The 14,520-nt window shown below is 40.6% G+C and overlaps 1 protein-coding gene across 3 annotated transcripts in view; it reads left to right on the top strand.

The window, feature by feature from the left end:
• Positions 1 to 2,501: 2,501 nt before the first annotated feature.
• The window catches only part of cntn5 (contactin 5), a 105,004-nt gene continuing 92,985 nt past the window's right edge, over positions 2,502 to 14,520 (top strand). For 2 of the 3 annotated variants that reach the window (XM_058634443.1, XM_058634440.1), the window contains exon 1: positions 2,503 to 3,273. The gene's annotated coding sequence lies outside the window, so the exon portion shown is untranslated. Of the gene's footprint in view, positions 3,274 to 14,520 lie in introns of all 3 variants that reach the window. The other variant, XM_058634442.1, reaches the window with a different exon arrangement.

Here is a 14,520-nt window from a genome sequence, read left to right as displayed (position 1 = left end):
TGGCTACTGTTTAATTAATGATGGGGATAGAGATAGGCTGTTAGCTCCATATTGTCAGTCAAACACTCACAGCAGAGGGTGGCAATATGAGCTATGCAACCAATATGTGAAACACAAGGAACTAATCTATACTCTCAAGTCTAGTACCATTAGTGGTCTGTTAGGAGGCCAGTGGTGGTCTGTTAGGAGGGCAGTGGTACTGCTGTATATATACAAGGTGTATCAAGGTACAAGGTATCTATGTATAATATAATACATAATCTGTGCTTCGTTTTAATGTTCTCCTTTTTATTCCTGTCCATGTAAAAATACATAAAAATCATACACTGTAATTCAAAATGTATGTGGGCTAGAAATGAAAAACCTAGGAGAACGAAAATGTATTTCCTCGAGCACCGAACAAAAGCTTTCCCATCAAAGGACCAGTCATATTTTGAAGTTCAGAGAGGTAGCATAGAGATCTATTGATTAGTGTTGGCAGTACAGATCTACAGCAAGTTGTAACTATGCAGACATCTATCCTGCCAAATCCTCCCTGGGCAAAGGAAAACTACGACGTGATGTATGAACAAATGTCACACTGTCACCAAAAGTTCAATAAATGTTTCTGCAATGTAAATCTTTCATAAAGATCATCTCAGTTACTGCTATTATCCTCCTAAACTGTCCAACTCTTTACAGTCAGTGTATGACAGTTTAGCAGGCGCCGTAAACAAACAAAGGATGATGAAAAAAAAGGATCCTCCAGTGGTCACAAAGCATAACTAATGTTATATTTTTATTTTGAAAGAGTTGCTGGTCACCATTTCAATATTTGGCTACAATAAGTACATAAACATGTTTATCCTTCAATGTGGGTCGACAAAAAAGGGTTACAGCAGTACACTTGATGTTGATAGTGTTGAAAATGTGTCAACAACCACTCTAAACCACTATTTGGGATTAATTTTACATGGGGAGGTGGAGTAATGTAATTTTACCACAGGACATCTGTAATATTAATGGACAATTTCGCATGGGATAAGAAATCTTAGTAAAACTACTATTGGGAGGGGTAAATTGGGGTAAATCGTGCGCCTGTCCCTTGAGCTCTTTACTAGGCCCAGCCAACGAGCCGCTGCTATGATTAGTTCCGTGCACTCCTGAGGCAGGTGATCCCCCGCAGACAAGGCACATGTTCTGTCACCCTTACCCGGTAACCACACCAAGGGCCCTGACGCGGGAGGGCAAGGGGGTAGCAAACCCAGTGTTCCCTGACCCACACCCCGACTTCCGGGACACCGAGTGGTGCTCGATTTATGCATCGTCGTCACCCCCTGTCGTCATGTGCGTACTGCGCTGCTTCTTGATATAACAAGTGTAGACACACATCAACATAGCGCCTCGATCCATGCTTGAAGATCTACAGAAAACTACTTGTAAACATGAGATGATGGAATATTTACGCACATATTTACTGCTGGTTTATTTGCACGAGACTAGTATTACCTGGGGTAATTTTTCCTGACCTTTTTACCCCACGTAAAAGCCACCATAATCTTTACTGACATCATCTGGTAATGAGTACTGACATGGCACATTCGGAAGGGACTAAAATCACTGAGAAGCTCTGGTAATAATTACTTAACCCTACCTCCACATGTAAAATGAATCCCATCCGAATATGGCTTAAAACAGCAACTGAAATGGAAGTGTAAAGTATTGTTAGCTTAGTTGCTAGCAACCAGCTAATTAGCTTAAATTTGGTTCACTAAATTACTTTTAAATGTTCCTAAGGCCCTTTGCACTGGAGCCATTTTGACTACAAGTCTACGTAGAAAACTTACAGGTCTAAGTACTGAAATCAGTGATGGCAGAGTTCCACTTAGGGGTCCACTCAGTCGCAGGGTACATGCTGTTTCAGTTTCACACTAACCTACATGAACTGAACAGAGCCATCGTTAATGTGCTCAGCAACACCTGTGCTTTTACTGCCTTATGTCAAAATGGCTGCTGTGCAAAGGGTCAGTTCAAATCTACAATAGAGGCCAGAACGTTCTACAATTCAAGCAATTTTAGCCAAAGCTATCCCCTGCTTTATTGTTTCTCGCACATTTTAGAGCTAAACTGGCCATTAATGTCTGTGTTTTTCATTGGCAATGGGTTAAACACGGTAATTAAACATTTTATGCAGCAACAGAGGCAGATCAAGTGTAGTCATTTTCATTAAAACTACCATATCTTTAGCTGTAACTGTATTTCTTTTCCACTTTCAGAATGGATAAACTGGCGAAGAGAATTAGTGCCACAATGAATTGAAAGATAAATAATAAAACAGCTTTGAATTCTGAGAGTATCTGAGATCAGAGTCAGAATTCTGACTTTTTTTCCTCAGAACTCTGACTTTGATCTCAGAATTCTAGCCTTTTCTCTCAGAATTCCGATTTTCTGACTTTAATCTAAGAAGTGAGAATTAGGGCCACATGTAAAAAAACAGAAAATGTAATGAGAATTCTGAGAAAAAAAAGTCAGAATACTGGGATTAAAGTAAACATTTTCAGATATAAATAAGAATTCTGACTTTTTTTTCCCCTCCCAGGATTCTGACTTTAATCTCAGAAGTGTGAATGTTTTCCCCCTCAAAATTTAACTTAAGCTCAGAATTCATGCTGTATTTATTTATTTATTTGTTCATTTTACATGTGGCTCTAATACTCTTCCGTAATTACCAGGCCGATTCTGTCCAGGAGAAGAAGAACAAACATGGTGTCAAAAACACTAATGTGATGCCATTCCTCGTGACTAACCGAGGGCCACCTTCTTTGTGTCTCTCCCCTCACCAGCAGCAGCACCAGCAGCAGCAGTAGAGAGAGAGGGAGAGAGAGAATGCTTCACATCAGACAGAGCCTCAGCCGGCTGCAGCAGCGGTGGAGGGAGGCTCACTAACTGACAGAGAGGAGACAGAGGCAAACCTCCGTCCTTCGCGACACTTAAAACACCCGAAAGTGGAAGGAAAAGGGCGGTGAAAGAGCTGGACCCGGAGAGAACTACGTTCATTTTTTATTTACGTGTTGTTTTTCTTCTGTACTTGAGGATGTACTGTGTCCGCTGGCTAACCAGGTAGAGCGGCAGAGACTTGACTGGATTTTCATCACACCGCCGCTGCCGCCCAGTCGTTTGCTTCGGCAGGCAGAAACGGAGCCACGTACGGCGGCGGCCACTCAGCCACTCAGCCCCGACAGTGAGGAGGAGGAGAGCCAGTGACACGAGGCGCCACTTTCTTTTCGTATTCCCGTGAGTAAACTCTTCCACTTCTTTCTTAGTCTTTGACATTGTTGTGTGTTTTTTTATTTATTTAGCTGCAGCTGTTTTGAGTGGGCATGTCTGCTTAAGCTACACGCGTCTACATAGTAAAGAGCATAACAACATAGTTCTGGTGTGTACTGAGGAGATGGGAGACGTTGGTGTCAGTTTGTGTTGATTTTCATTGAAATTCATTCATTAACTCAACATATAAAACAATATGAATTGCTCTGCCATGTTTATGTTCTTTTGTGGGTTGTCTATACTGTAGTTAATGTGCGTTTCCTTTAAAAACGGTCGTCTAATGTTATTTAGAAGCTATTCTGAAATCAATATTTTATTTTATTTTATAAAGAAAGTTGCACCCTTTCAGTTCAGTCACTTCATCCAGGATTGTCCAAAGAGAGAAGATACAGGTTCAAGGCTGCACACTATTATCAATAAAGGATGCTGTGTACTTTTGGTGACAAAAATAAACTTGTGGGTGATGGAGATGTGGAGTGTGTCAAGAAGCTGCAGAACCTACTCCAAAGTCTTGTTGATCGTAATAATATTTATACTTTTGAGCACAAATTGAAGGTGTCCTACAAGGAACCTTCACCCTCTACTTCAACAGCCCAGAGAATGGAGAGGCACTTAACAATGTTTATACACTGAAGAGGGTTTGATGTCTGGCTGCCTTTGATAGGAGCTTAGTGGGATCCATGAGAATATTTTGGGATAGATAAAAAAAAAACTCTCTCAGTGCAAGGGCAGTGTCAGGTCGGTTTTTCCATGTTTTATTTTATTTCTTTTTTTTGTGTGAGGGATTGTATCTTTTAGGTCAGCAGAGCATGAGGCTTCTAACACAATCTGCACAGGTGGACCCACGGGAATCATTTAATCTGAGATGAATGCAACATTTCCACACTCTAATTCTGTGGCTTTGGCTGTGGTCGCATTTTTTAGGATCTGATCATGCTGGTCACAGTTGAGGCACACATGCCCTCTCTTGTTTGATCTTATTGATCTGGCTTATTCTGGGCTGCAGTGAGGCAGCACTCACAGCACAGGGTGTTATTAAGCCATTGCTTATTCAGATATATATATATATATATATATATATATATATGTATATATATATTTTTTTTTTTTTAAGTTCTTATCCACTGACGGCAATTAGAGACGTGGTGGCAGACAGAATGAAGTCAAGGAGGGGAAGAAAAAGCCACCTTCAAATGCTTGGCTGCTGACAGTAAATCCCTCTGCAACTTTTCACTTTTTAACGTCTATTCAGGCAACAGCGTCATACTATTTTTAAGGCAGGCTTCTAATTTAAAGTTGTTAAGTGTGTCACAACATTATTCTTTTGGACCATTTTCTGTTTGTTTGTGTCCTTGCTTTGAAGCTGACATGATGTTCAGATGGTACCTATCTTGAGGTTCGAAAATCTTTTTTTTGTGTCGCATGCAGCAGGTCACGGATGATTTCCAGCAAAACTGTCCACTCAGTATATTTCTTTTTTTCTCCAAGCACAATTTCCTTCATCTTTCTCTAAAGACTTCTGAGCACATCTAGATCTCCGGCTGCTATGTCACATATATCCTGTGCTCCACTTGTACTATATTGTTTGTAAGATGGCCACAATCAATATTCAATTCTGCCATGATGGAAAGAACTTAGAGCTGAATCAGCAAAGACATTTAGCTTTTTTCTTTTCTTACACAAACTCCTCCCTTGATATACTTTTCACTCGGTAAGTACTTTCAAAGTAAAGGCTTTCACAGTGTTCAGTTTCAATTGGGTGCTTTCCATATGTTGCTTTTAAAAATACTAATAGGTTTAAATTGACAGTGACTGTATCAGCAGAAGGGCATTTCAAGTCAAACTAATAATTGGGTGAGGGACCGTGTGTCAGGGACACAGGAAACTGAATGCCTATCAGGTTAGAGTTTGGTTTGGTTGGTCTGTTGGTGATCTGCGACTGGCTGTGCTTGTTCTTTGTGAACCTTTGATGAAAGAGTTGCGCACACGTTTTTGACAACTGAAGTATTCCCTGCCTTTTCCTACTAAAAGGGTGTAGAGCAGCATCGAAACCAATCCGACAGTGCAGCAGCAATTTCTACACTACTCCAGTGTTGAAAGCCTGGCTGAGCTGTCGAGTGTAGTGTGCGTACTATTTAGTATATCTTAACATCAAAGCCACAGTAACTTTTCCCACTTTTCTAATCGGATTCTATTCTATTCCACATGTTCCAAAAATCACTCCCACTTCTACTGCAAATCGGTGTCAAAATCCTGAAACCCACATCACCGCATGATGCTGCCAAGGTTTCCTGTTTGTGTTAAACAGCATCCATTAAGACTAAATGAATGACGGAAGCCAAACTTAATAGTGGGCTCGTGATTTCAGACAGGGCTATAATTTGACATAATGTAAATGCAGATTTATATTTAATGAGATTTAAGGTGCTTAAACAATTGTATCAGACCACTCCACCGCTTACAGTTTAATTTCCTGTGATCACGTCGGAGTGGTTCATCTCGACGTGGAATCTATAGTCGGGGAATCAGACCCAGTCCTAATCAAAAGGAGCCTCACTTGCATATCAGGGGAATAGATGGAGGGAACGAACAGCTGTGCCTCTTTTACTGGTTCCCCATATCCTTATCACATGTAAATCAATTATTTGCAGGCAATACATGCATTTTATATTTATAAATCCACTTGGGGACAGGTGTGAGATGAAATGCAAATGAGTCGATGGAATATGTCTTGAAGTTACAGCTGTCCCATCCTCTTAAATTAAGTGATTATTGACATGAGCTAAGAGATATGCTTTCAGGGTACAGCTAATTGAAAATGACAACTCTGGTGAAGGCTGGCCCTTCGGGACACTTTTGTTTTTTTTTAAGGAGGGAGGGATGAATAACAGCAGAGACAAGAGGGAGACTAGGGATAGAAACTGTCTAACCTAGACAGTGGTACCCAGGGGAGACCTATTTTCACTGACAAATCTGGGACTAATAAAGCACAAATGTGTGTCCCTGAACACTATGGAGTCTCAAAATGAAGCAGGACGGGTTGGAAACAGCGTGAAATCTTTAAACAATGTCCAGATTACGCAAGGGTGTCATTTTGTTCACAAAGCACAGCAACGTCTGAAAGTATAGGTCTCTGGCAGCGTCTTTGCCTGAAGATTTGAGATGACATGCATTTGTTAGATTAAAGTAATTCAGTGGCGATCTTGACACAGTGGCAAAAGTCTTCGTCTTGGCTGCACTCATGCCCCAGCACTTTGTTTGTAAGGGAGACCCACTGGTCTCTACAGCGCCTGGAAGACGTTCGTCCCCCGGGACCCATCTGACAACATAATTTATATAATTGCTCGGAAGCATCTGTGTAAGAAAGAGTGACTTCCAGCACCCTCCTCCACTTGTCAGGGTCATGAATGATTCCGATTTGATGTCCACTGAGTCAGACAGACCGCAAGTCACATCGTGTGCCACAAAAAAGCTCCATTAATTACGACCCTGTTACGAAAGAGTACATCCGCGTATCATAGAAACCGTGCACATGCATAATGGCAACCAGTCAAGCGTGTAACATGAGTAAATGGGCTTTCTCTCTTTTGACTTTTTTGGAATCTTCATTTCCATCGGTGGTTTGCAGCAAAAGACTGAAATAACTTGTTTTGGTTAGCAAATGCAATCCCACAGCCCCAGGTTGGTTAATTATGCAGCCCCGCTCCCTGTTTGTCTTTGTGCTGTCCTCATTGTGTTAACTTTGAGCAAGTCATCTGCAGATACCTGCAGGCTTCGTCTGTGCCACCGCTTAAATGGAAGGCTGTGAAAATGTTAAAGGTTATTCATCGTATGTATGGACCAAGGCAGCGTGCATTTTAACAGTATAGCCGAAAGTTGTATTTAAAAAAGCCAGAGTGTACACACTTAATCTGGCAATTCCATCTCAATGAAATTCCTCATTGCCTACAGGCATTTAACATGACAAACATCATCAAAATCGTGTTTTAGTCTTTTAACATTTTGACTCTTGTTGCTGCAACAAAAAAGCACCACCATGTAATATTCAGAATTAAAGCACAGCACACTTGACACACACACACAAAAAAATCCACTTTGGTGACATTACTGATGTGTTCTCTAGAAATGCTTTTTAAATTTGGTACAGAGAAAGAAGCAGTGATGGTGGGAAATATAGCCTGCGGTTGGAGTGTTTTTCAGTAGGTAGCAGCCAGTGATTTTATGTGACAGGATAGGGCCTTATCTACCAGGGCCATGATGAGGCACAACACTCTTTGATTTTTTATCTTCCCTGCGTCTAACAGTCTCATGCTTCAGACAGATTAGTGAGATGAAGGTGTTGAAACCGTGCCGTGTGATATAAGGGGAGGTGAAAACAGGGTCTTGGGCTGCGTCTGTAACATGCTGATAGCATAAAATTAATGCATTTCTAAATCTATTTATGTACATTTGACCTTCGGGTTCAAGGATGTAAACCAAAGATGACATGATACTGTTTTTAAGTTTAAGAAACATGACACACAGCAGACAATACATGAGACAAAAAGTGGCCATTCAAGGTTTGCCATTAAACTTAATCAGTAGAGCTTTTTAGGAGAATCTGAAAGCAAATCTCATGTGTTTTTTAAATGTCTTTTGTGCACTGAATTTGTTCCCCTCTTTTCTCTCATGACCTCAGACAGGGCAGTAAATTTGCCACTTTACACTACAGTTTTGCTATTCACCCATTCACTTTCATACAGCACATCTATTCACACGCTGGAAAAGCTGTCAGGAGTAAAGTGCCATGTTGACTAGCGGAGCCGTGAATCGAAACTGCAGCCTTCCAGTGGAAAGACGACTCGCTCTACCACTGAAAGGGGCGATGGCACCCTGCTTTTCTTGCTTAATGTTCACAGAGGCTCCAGAACTTTCTCTCCAACAATTTCGGGTGCTTCCCCTCTTCAAATCCAGACTCAAAAGTCACTGTTCAATCTAGTTTACTCTCTGTAATTTCACTATTCCTTTTTCTGTTTACTGTGTCGTCCTGTTGTTTGTTGTTTTATTGTTTTGTCTCTGTAAAGTGATTGTCCTTGAGTGATCAAGAGGCGCTTATTAATAAAATGCATTATTATTACTATTATTATAATAAACAAAGCAAACCTCCTAAGACATGAAGATACTAACTCTGGGCCAACATCAGCGTAGAGTGAAATTAAATCCACCTCTGGAGATCACGGAAACTTCATGTTTCATCTTTTATACCTAATAATTATGTAAAGCTACCTTTTCATTTTTGGATCTTAAAACTAATGAAAATGTCTTCAGGCCCTGTTAGGTCACAATCGTCTTTGCTCGCTTATAAATTTGAAATGGCTTCTCAGCTTCTTATAAATGTCCTGTATCCAAATACATGCAGCATCGTTGCACATAAGTCTTCAAATAATTCATTCATTTATCTTTTTTTTTTTCAGTGCAATCATCATTTTCACCCTTCATAACCTTGAACCTTGTTTTTTTTTTCTTTCTTTCTCACAGTACATTACATTTTATGAGAAAGTAATACACAATAGATAATGTGGGAACACCCTGGATAAAAGTTGTCTCATGTTAGATGTTGGAAAGTTTGTCAAATAAGCCCTTCTTGCCAATTACACAATCTCAAAACAATCACAAATTCAGTCATATAAATTCAAAGGGAATATTATACCGTATAGCCATGTTTTCATCATGGTAGGCTACAGTTCGGTTTGGTACAGTACGGTGCGGTTTGGAACGGTAAAGCCCTGGGTCAGGGTTGCTTTTCCACTGAGAACATTACCTGTACTTGGTAGGCAGGGTGTGCTTCCGATGGCCGTGTCAGTGAGATACGCAGCGTGACTTTGTACCAGAGCGCTGACAACGGACAGCAACACTGAACGCGACACATCAGATCACAACACAACGGACAACAGTGGAGGACATTGAGCAGCTCGGTTTGTGGCTGTTTGTCGCTGTAGACTGAGGGTGTTGAAGAAAACACTGGTCGCAAGGGAGGGACACGTTTTGTGGGACTAGCTCCACCCGTATCGTACCATTACTCTGGTACCCCAAGTAAAGGTTAACGAAAAATGGTAACGATTGGGTCCAGTTATTTTGGTTCTACTCCTAATGGAAACGCAAAATAGTATTGCCATACCAAACTGAACCATTCCAAACGGCATTTGAGTCTAGGGTCAGTTCGATATCCACTGTGTAATAGATTTATTTCAGCTTTGATGGAGCATTACCAGACATCGACATGTAAACTTTGAATTTGTATTGCATGGATGACAAGAAAGGGGCCACACGGTTGGTGTTGAGGTTAGCACTCTTGCCTTTATAGCAAGAAGACCCGGGTTCCCGGTCTTCAGTTGGAACCAGGGCATTTCTCAATGGTGTTTGCATATTCTCCCCGTGTATGCATGGGTTTTCTCTGGGTTCTCCGGCTTCCGCCCACAGTTCAAAAACATCCAATATGAGGATTAGGCAAATTGTGACAGTGGGTGGTTGTTTGTCTCTATGTGGCCCTGTGATGGACTGGCGAACTGTCTAGGGTGTACCTGCCTATTGCCTTATGTCAGCTGAGTTTGGCACAGCTCCCCCCGTGACCCTCATGTGGAGGATAGAGTGGTAAAAGATGGATGGATGGCAAGAAAGACCGTTTCCAACATGTATGAGTTCAATGACATTAGATTTTCATTGACAAAATTTGCATAGAAGATGGAACAATAAACAATTAATTGTGTAAATTGCAGCTTTTACCTTGTATTGATTTGAAAGTGATTGATTGTTCAGCCCTAATAATCAATATAGTCACATGACGATACACCACAATATCTTTCAACTGAAGAATACTCAAAAGAAAAGTGCAGGATTTGGAGGAGTTGTATCTGTTTAAGCGCCAAAGTGAGAAGTTGTGAAGTGGGAACAACTCTGGGTCAAACTGGCAAGGGAATCTCTTTACACCAAAGTCAAAGTAATGTTTAGCATCTCTCAGATGTTTTTTTTTTTAGGGACTTTTTTAGTGTCCACTAAGTCATGTTGATGTCACACAGCATGTGGCTTCCAGCCCAGTGGACACATTTGAGAAGAAGGCAGCAATGTTGTACATAAAATGAGAAGGAGGCGGAGGAGTGTTTTAGGGTCACCTTTCTTACAGTACTAAGTCATGCATCCTGCAGGCTCATGATGACTTGCCGCGTTCCACTCTCATGCCTCTTTTCTCCCGAGAGATGAAATGTGTGTGGAGGTAACTGTCAAAACACAACTAACAGGGCTGCTGTGCAGAGCTGTGCTCACGCCGTACCTCGCTGTTCATTCTCATGTGACAAACACTGAATTTATTAGATGTAATGCCGTTGCCTCTGTATTGTAGTGTTGCCGTACAGCGGTTCTCATGTGGATAGATAACGCTCGATGTTTGACAATGTGGTGCCGTCTGCCGCCGGCTTCCCGATACAAATCTTAATCTTGATAAAGCAACACAAAGTGAATGACCAACTTTAATGTAAACTGGTAATATTGAGCAGAGAGCTGTGTCAGAATGCACAACGTATGCTTTAACAAAATGGGGAGCTATTCCTCCAGATACTGAGATGATATGAAGCTACATTAGGATTTGGCGTAAGACCAAAGCACTATTGCATTTTTAAGGAAATAAAGGAGAGCAATTTGCTCTATGAAGTTATTATTCAAAGCCACTATTGTGCAGTGAATGCTGATGTCGTGTTTTACATACTTGCATCTGACAGCTTGCTGTGGGTGGCATTATAGATGTGGTGATTAAGCAAGTGGTCCTTAAAAACAAGAATAATATTCTAATATTACAAATTAGATAAAGACATTGGGAGGTGCAATGTCGGTTGGTGTTCTTCTGTGTTCTTCTGATTATGCACAATTCTCCTTCAAGCCTTTGACAACCAGCTTCCTACTGGTCAGCAACTGGAGACTTGTAATTAATCAGCTTTTCTAACATCTGCTGCACAAAGAGTACGGTAGCGTGGAACAGAAGCAGGAATCCTGCTAGTTGGTTAATTAGTTGGGAAAACATGGAGTTTATTCTCTTTTTGTGAGCCATGTTCTATTTATTAGATTTGTGTGAAAACCGTTCCCATTGTGCCCCAGTTTTCTGTGCCGTTGATGATGAGCAGTTTCACTTAAACGTGATTTACTTAGCAGATGTTATTTGAAATGAACAGTGAATCAATTAATTGACAATTGTGTGTTTAAATAAAAACAAGTTATCTGATTTTCCAGCATCCCAAATGTAAATACAAGCGGTTCCTTTGCGCTGATAGAGCAGGAAAACCTTTTTCTGGACAAAATGAATTGAATAATAGGAAAAATGTTCGCATATGAGAAACATGAGAGGCAAGAATGAAGCGGAAACATCAACGGACTTATTTATGGACATGGACTGTTCACCCGCAGACAGACCCTCAAATGTAATTGACCAAACTAGGAGCTGAGACCACCTGCACAGTGTATTCTCATGCAGAATCTGTATACAGAGATTACCCTTATCTTCATAATAGTGATGATGACAAGAGTTCATGATAAGACGATAGAAGTACAGCAGGAAATAATGTAATCTTCTGCGTTCACATGGCTGAGTGGGTCTGAGAGCTGTTATCACGTGGGTGAAGATGTAAATGCATTAACCCCTCATGACGTCTCCAGGCTTATCAGATGGCCTCAATCAAACCTCTGGATTGCAAGCTTTTTGCTCGTGGCACTGCTGTAATGTGGGAGAATAAGTGATTGAAAACATTATATATGGACTTCAAACAATGGACTTTGTTTTTAATCACTTCAAATCTGAGTTGAACAGAGGGAGCAATCAAAAGCTGGTTATTGCTGCAGATATCGTGTCAGACTATTTGTTTGAAAATTAGATCACAGGTTAAGTCGCTTTTTTATTCCAGACCCAACCAAGCCTGAAAGGGAAATAGTTTAACCGGAGTTGAACTGGACCCAGTCACATTCTTCATCCTTAATTGGCTTACCACATAACGTTACCTGAGTTCTAACATTTCCAATTACTTCTGTGTATCTATTGCTACACTCTTGAAGGTACACTGACCATGGGAACCTGCAACGTCAACGGACAAATAGCTTTTGTGTTGCATTCAGACATTGTAAAATGTAGCCACAATAGTCAGATGATCAGTCAGGGTTTATTTATTAAAGCATAATGTAAAGGTGCACAGACCTAGTTTTCTGGACCTGGCCTGACCTATGTCACAATGTCCTGACAGGTCCTGATACCAAACGGGTCCAAACAGGCTCAGGAACGGTTTAAATATTCCTTTTATGACACAGGACCAGGAGTTTGTTCAAAATCAGACTTTTCTTTATGCTCATTATTTTTAAGTCACTGAACAACAGTATTGTTTATACCTTTCAATATTAAATTAATTTTGTACAAACTGTTATACAAAGCCAAATCCTAGTTGCTGTGCTACCCACCATTAAATAGTTCTCAAATTCTTTGTTGTAATTTATAATGCTGTGGCATGTTAAGGGAAAACATACTTTGAAATCTTAGAGTTTAGAATTAAAATGCCTCATTTTTATTCTGGCATCACATTCATGACATTAAATCACAATTAATTTCATGGATAAAGGTTAAAAAAAGAAAAATGATGAAGAAAAATTTGCCGTACTCTGCAATACATAAAATAGATGTTTCATTCATGTTTCACCTGTGACTGAATGAAGAGTGGTACTGCAGGCTTTTCTTAAAGCACCTTTGCCGCCAGCTTGAATCCAATGGGCAACGCTGTTGTTACCATAGTAACTTGTTCACCTTGATTTGAGCTGGGGACCTTATTGCTGTTGCGATACAGTATATCTATTGCGACCTTTACTTCACCACAGTTCTAATGTGTTGTTGTTTTCCTCTTCACAGTACTCTGAGTGTGTCTGTCGGCGTCTTACGAGAATTGTCTGCATTCAGTTATCAACGTAATCCAAAACATGAATTTTAATCAGGATTATAAGTGTATCTGTTCATTCACGGGTATTGTGCGATCAAAGCGTGACTTTAGCTGCAATTACGTCCGTGCTTTTCCCTCTACACTCTGCCTTCAATTTGTCATCAGCTGGCGCCTCACTTTGTGTCATTGCTGTTTCATTGTTCAGTGGAGAAATAAGTGGGAGTGTATAACAACAGGTCGCACTATTCCGCTAAGTTATGAACGACCTGTGATTTGCAGCAGATGGAGTTTGAAAAAGCGGCTTCATATGTTTTAATTTCATCTGTTTACTGTTGCAAACCACCTCGGGTACAAGGACACTGATTAGTGTGATTTAAACACGTTGTTATTATTGGTAGTATGGTAATATGGTTGCATTTGCATCCCAAAATAGCAATTTCCTGTGACATTATACTTTGCCGGTTTTCTTCGATTTGTATGTTCACCCTGATGTGTCGATTGAGAGCGGCGCTCTTGGCATTGTACAGTCGTCTGGATTCAGTTGAATTCATTTTCCGTAAGTGTTGTTAACTGTGTTACGTTCGGGCATAAGTGGGTGTGTTAAATGTGCTGACCCTGAGAGCTGTAGAGATCCAACAATGAGCCTTGAGACAGTCCGCTTGTGTGCCAGATCACATACTCATTAAATCTCAGTTTTCTGCGGAACTCATTTAAAGCATAATTGAGGGACTCACAGAACCCTTGTTCTGCTGATTTCTATGAACATGGACAAATTGAAGCTTCAGGTGCTTGAAGTGTGTGTGTGTGTGTGTGTGTGTGTGTGTGTGTGTGTGTGTGTGTGTGTGTGTGCTTTTCCAGGCACGGATGTAATGTGAACGTTTGAAAAGTTCCCTCTGCAAATATGACGATCTATAATGTGTCGCATATTAAATCTGTTTGTGGAGATTCAAACGTGTCACTGTGAAAAGAAGGTGTCATCGGTTTGGTAAACACAGGTGCATATATTTCAAGGTTGATGGTTTATTGCCGGCCGCTGCCAGAAGCAAAGCAATGTTCTGTCTTTGTCTTAAGGTCAGAATGCACTGGCTAATTCATACATTTTATCTATTCTGCAATGAAAAAAAAATGTTTAATAACCTTAACATAAGTCGTTTTTCAGGGATTTTGTCCTTTGGCAAAAGAGTTTTGTTGACAACTAGAATGTCCTCCGAGTGCCCAAGAGCCCTAAATTCTGGATAATTCTCAAGATCTGCACCAACTTGCAGTACACATAGAT

The sequence above is a fragment of the Solea solea genome, chromosome 7, assembly GCF_958295425.1.
Source record: "Solea solea chromosome 7, fSolSol10.1, whole genome shotgun sequence".
NCBI classification, from domain to species: domain Eukaryota; kingdom Metazoa; phylum Chordata; class Actinopteri; order Pleuronectiformes; family Soleidae; genus Solea; species Solea solea.
The sequence above is the reverse complement of the archived record's forward strand: the minus strand, read 5'-3'. Positions and strand labels throughout refer to the sequence as shown.